Genomic DNA, 6000 nt, shown 5'->3' with positions numbered 1-6000 from the left:
TTTTCTCCTGAGTTTTTTCCATGATATTCTAGTTCCTTTGGAGGCCCATATGAAACTAGCTATCTCCCCTTGCAGCTTTTTTAGTTCAGCTTTTTTTAAATCCAAAGTAATAGTGTTAAATAGGAAGGTATATTTTGGGAGTATATTCAAAAGTCAAAGTCAAAAAGATTTTATTTGTGTAGGTACTCAACCGAGGACCACAAATATAACATAAAATAAAAGAGAATTTTACAAAGGATAAGTACATCACAAATTAATATAAAGCTAACATGGATTTAAAAAATTTGTACAAATTATAACATACAAATTCGTTCGGAGGATTTATGCCCGCTGTTAATATTTCTTTTTCCTTTGTTAACCTACAGGATCTGTATATCGGTGAAATATAATGAGCGCGAGCTGCTACCACTTTAGAGTTGGGGCAAATAAACAGTAAGTGCTCCACAGTCTGCTCACCCCCTTGACATAACAAACATAAATGGGAGAGTTCTCCAGGTAACCATTTTGCTTTATAAGTTTGTACAGGTAAAATCCCAGCTCGATACATGAAAATTACCCTCCTTGCGTTATGAGAAAGACAAAAAGAGATATATGGCTGTATATGTTTATACTCTATAAGTGTAGTGAATGGCTTGAATATTTTTAGCCTATAGCTGTGAGCATAGTCCAAATCATAACTCAACCTAGGAGTAAAACATTTGAGAAAGAGTTTTAGTTGTGACACGGACCAAGTCTGCAAGAATTCTGTAGAAATTTCAGCCATTTGGAACGCCGCAGACATGTTCACTAGGAAAGTTTGCTTGACTACATCTGTGCCAAAAGTTTCTTTTTGTAGCAGAAATCTAAGAGTTCCCTCCGTTGCATGAAGGAGATGGTAGGCCCATCTAATTATGTTTGCCACGGCAGTGGCAAAAGCACTAGTAATTCCGAATTCCAGCCGTAGGACCTGAACTGGTGTAGCAATTGGGACCTTCATTATTTTTTTCAAGATTTTTCCCTCTTGACGGTCCATGAAGCCCCATTGTTGAATGGGAATATATTCTGCGGCATAAGACAGGACCGCTGGTATTTTAACTTTATATATTTTTATTAATGAGGAAAAATGCCTGCTCCCCGTGGCGTTGTATAATCTTGATAGTGTTCCTGCATGTAGATCAGATTTTTTCGTTAGCTTCTCGATATGCTTTGTATTTGTTAGATTCTTAGAGAGAATCCTGCCAAGGTAAATATATTCTTTTTCTTCATCGACCTTTTCATCTCCTAGCCTCCAGTTATATTTGACACTTTTCTTCCTCCCAGAAAAGGCTACAACTTTGGTTTTCCTTACGTTCGGGATTAAGAAATTGTCATTAGAATATTGAAACAGAATATCTAAGGATTTTTGCAGACCAGTTGGTGTAAGATCGAACAAGACTATATCGTCCGCATAAAGCAACAAATGAACTCTTTGTTGGTTAATTTTTGGGGGCAGGCTTAAGCCCTTTTGTAGTTGATTTGGCAAATCGTTTAGATATAACGAGAACAACATGGGAGCTAGTAGACAACCCTGTTTAAGGCCATTTTCGGTGTATATTACTTTCGTTAATCCTTTTTCGCCCCCCATTTGGACTCGACACCATGTAGTTGTATGGAGGCTTATTATTACCTGTAGCAAATGATCGTTGATTCCCAAACTCCTCAATTTTTTCCACAATGTGGGACGATCCACACGATCGAATGCGGTCGAGTAATCTATGAAAGCCATGTAGACCGTCTGTTTTCTTCGTGTGACGTATTTGTCCAGAAAAAACTGAATAATTGCTATGTTATCCGTAACAGAATGTTTGGGTCTGAAGCCTGCCTGGAACATGGGTATCAGACCCATCGAGAAGGCCCAGTTTTTTAATTGCAATAGTACCTCTGCTGCGAAGATTTTCCCGGTAGCGTCCATTAGGGCTATTTGGCGATAGTTTCCTGCTACCGTTTTGCAACCTTTTTTGTGAATAGGGATAATAGTGCTCCCTTGCCATGACTTGGGAACTTGACCAGTGGAGAAAATATAGTTAAAAAGTGGGGTTAGTAGAAGGCTCCATTCCTTAGAATTTGTCTGCAGGGCCTTTATAGGAATTTGATCGGGACCAAAGGCTCCTGTGCTTCTTGCCCTCCGAATGTTTGTTTCAACCATTATAGTTGTTGTTTTCGGGATTATTTTTTCTATAACTTTTTCCTTTACTTTATCTGGACTGTTTGCTTGTGATTTGTCCACATTTTTTTTGTAAAGTTCTGCCAAGTAGATTTCCCACTCTTTCGGAGGAACAGGTACTGCTTGTAATTTCTTTTTTGTCCCTGATATTTTGGCTATTATGGACCAATAGGTTCTTTGGTTTGGTTCTTTGGCAGCTATTTGTAATTCAACCCAGTTACGATCTTGAAAGGTTTTTCTCTCACTTGTTTTTTCTCTTCTGAATTGATTTTTCAATTTGTTTATTTCCTTCTTTTTTGTAGGTGAGGGGTGTAAGTAATGAGCACGTATCAATTTGTTTAGGGTTTTCTTTATCAGTGAGTTCCCTGTTTTATTATTATTTTTCCTTTTTGAGTTAGTATTATTTTTTTGAAAATTCATTTCAATTAATACCTCCTTAAGTTCGATGAGCATGGTCTCGAAATTTTCTATAGGATCTTCTGAATATAGATTCCTTAAGAAATGTTGGTGCTCAACCAGATTTGTCATTTTACTCAAAGAGGTAGGATTCCAGAAGATACGTCTCCGATCGCTATTTACCAGAGTTTCCTTTCTATCGAGGGTCATCAGACCTTCTTCTGCTGACGGAACCGACCAACTGGTTCTAAGTTGCATGACGGCATGATCGCTCTCTATAGTAAAATTGGAGCAGAGATGGGACATGGTTTCAAGCTGGTCTTTGCCACAGATGATATAATCTATTATAGATGGTCTCCCGTTTCCCTGTCTTGTGTACGATGCCGGGATATCGCCTTCCACATTCCCATTAAGGATTGTTCCATTTATGGAAAGCAGTACTGTTAACAATGTTTTCCCTCTTTTATTAGATCGAATATCATTGGGGAATTGAGGGATTAAAGGTTCCAGGCTTTCTTCTTCCAGAATTTTTCCCCACTTTTTTATTTCTGTATTGGAAATTTTCCCGTTGAAATCTCCCATGATTATGTAGGGAGAAAACGTATGGGCTTCAATTATTTGTATAATAGTTTGCAAGGTATCGTCATATAAGGTGTCATGCTTTTTTCCTGGAGGGGCGTATACATTGAAAAGCAACATTATTCTAGTTGAGGTCAAATTGTAGGCTTTCAGAGACAGTTTAATACATTGCACATTCTCACTATTGGTTTCCACTATCTCTTGTGCCCACAGATGATCCTCTCTCATTAAAATAGCCAATCCCCCTTTGGCATGGCCCCGGTTTGAGGCTTTTGCACATATGTTATACACATAGTAACCTTTTTGTAAAAAGGGCTCAGTTGCCCATGTTTCTTGTAGGGTCAATATGTCGGGCTGGTTACTAAGGACTTCCTTCATTTTTTTCATTGTTCTACCAGCGATGTTCCACGATGTAACCTTTAGACCTTGGTTAAACAGGGTACTTTAATTGATTAGAACCTTTGTTATAGTTTAACATCCCTGGGAGCCAGGTCCATGAATTCTCCATTTTATTTTCAGCAAAATTTTTTGTCTTCGATTCCATATGCCACACTTCCCTTTCCCCTTTTTTTACTCGAATTTTCAGTATCTCTTCTCCCTGTTCTATATCTCTAGTTTGAATACCCTCTGGATATCTTAAAGTCCCCGAGGATCTTTGTCCCTCGTTCGAATGCAGTGTAGAAAAAAGTTGCGTATTGTTGTTGAAAGTTGGGTATTTTTTGTTTCCTTTGAGCTCAGCTTTCACAATGACATCATAACCAAATCGGTATATTATCTCTTTTTCCTTCAAAATAATACTTGGTATTACTGGAGACCAAAACGAGACTATTGCGATTTTGCTCTGACCTCGCTTTGGGAATGATACTAGATCGATGTCACTGCTTGTCATAGATCGAAGAGACTTTATATTTTGTAACAGGTGAAGGATCCTGCTTCTATTAAGAGGGATATTGTCAGTGGGAAATAGTTCTTCAAATTGAAGTACCTTTGATTGTGTGTCAATCGTGCAGTCATTTTCCTTCTCAAAAAAAGTTTTATCAGCATTTTCATATCTTGTCGTTGTAGCTGTGTTTAATGGGTGATATACATCCGCCTTAGGGTTCAAGGATTTCTTTCTATCGATACTAGTTCCTTTGGGGGATTCTCCTTTTTTACTCCTACATGGCGTGCTTTTCTCGTCATTTTCCTCCTGTAGTTCTTTTTGTGGTATTTTGATTTTTTGAAATTTCAATTTGCGTGCTTGCTTTTTATGAATCCTTCTCATAGGTTTTTTCTTCCTTTTATTTTTTCCCTTTAACGTAACATCCTTAGTTGAATTTGGTGTTGTTTCTCCTGAAGATATTTCAGATTTACTTTCTAGTTTTGATTCCTCAACTTCTTTTGCAGAGTCTTTGTAGAATCTTTCCTTTCCCATTTTTTTGTTGAAAATCGGGAATTGTTTTTGCTTTTTTGGGGGGTTTTCTCTAAACAAACGTTTCAAGGAGTATAGAGTGGATTCATTAAAAGGTTCCTTTTTTTTCCTGTTGTCAGCTGATTTAAGATCGTCATCTGATGTCTGAGTAGAAGAGTGACAATAGCTTTGCTTATAATCATTTTCCTTTCGTAGCTTGGTATCCTCTAGTTTTCCTTCTATGTTTTTTGAGGACTCCTTTTTCCTTTTCTCTTCTACTAAAAACTTCAGAATACCAATTTGGGCATCCAAAGTTTGATCAGAATTTTCAAGGATGTTACCTAAAAAGGAGAGAACTGATTCGAGAATTTCTTGTAATGTGAAGAAAGCCTTGGATAAGGGAATAGAAGATTTTTCAAGATTGTTGTTTTCTATTAATAAGGGATCCAAAAAGGAATCTTGTTCATGTATAGAAAGTTTTTTTGTGTCTGTATTTGTTGACTTTAGCTCTAGACTGTTTTCTCCTGCTTTGTGGTTGGATATACATAAGTCTTTTAATGTTTGAGGGCTCCCATTGCCCTTTGTCAAGAGTATATCGGCATTCAAGCTTTTTTGTTCTAATGTAAAATTAAGAATACTCAGGTCTTCTGTTTTGTGTACACCCTCGTGGTTTTTTATAGGCGTTGATGATTTCACCGCACTAGCATTGGAGTTTTCAGGTTGTTGTTCTCTTGTTGTATAAGTAGACTTGTTGTTAAACACAATATCACTGACATTATGAGACAGATGGGGGGATGCCGATAAACATGATCGATCGACCAGACTCCCTGATATTTTATTTTCAGTGGCAGACATTGTTTTTTCCGGTTTCTTTTTTGCTGGTAAAGACGAGAAGTATTCACTGATTGCTGGGGTCAGGCTGTTCCGGCCAGCTTTTATTCCTTTATCAGTGGATTTTCTAACAGCTTCCTCGGTTCCCATTCGTTTCATGAAGATTGTACGCGAGCGTAATTTCTTTAGACCCATTAGTGAGAAGACTCGTGCCACTTATATCACAAGAGAAGAAAAGAAGGGAAATTGTTACCTTTCTTCGATGTTATGACTCAGCGATAGTCACTATATGATTTTTAGAGAGAAGATGTTAGTGGGTTGGCCCGTCCCGTCCTCGGTCGTCCCCGGACGGCCACAGACGGCCCGCCCTTTGCCCGGGCTTCGCCCGGCGTCCCGCACGCGTCCCGCTTAGCGTGGAGGGTGTGTCGTAAATAGGAGGAGCAGGGGGCGGGAAGAGACTCCAGGTGCGCTCAGGTCTCCACGCGCTGAACCCTGGGTCTCGCAGTCCCAGCCCCTGTCAAGCAGCCTCCGACGTGAAGAGATGAAAGAGCCTGTCTCCTTGGCTTCCCGGAGCAACAGGCAGCAGGCAGTTAGTAGGCGAGGGAAATGTCTGAAAACAAAA

Source organism: Lissotriton vulgaris, chromosome 2_1, assembly GCF_964263255.1.
Source record: "Lissotriton vulgaris chromosome 2_1, aLisVul1.2, whole genome shotgun sequence".
NCBI lineage: Eukaryota > Metazoa > Chordata > Amphibia > Caudata > Salamandridae > Lissotriton > Lissotriton vulgaris.
The sequence above is the reverse complement of the archived record's forward strand: the minus strand, read 5'-3'. Positions refer to the sequence as shown.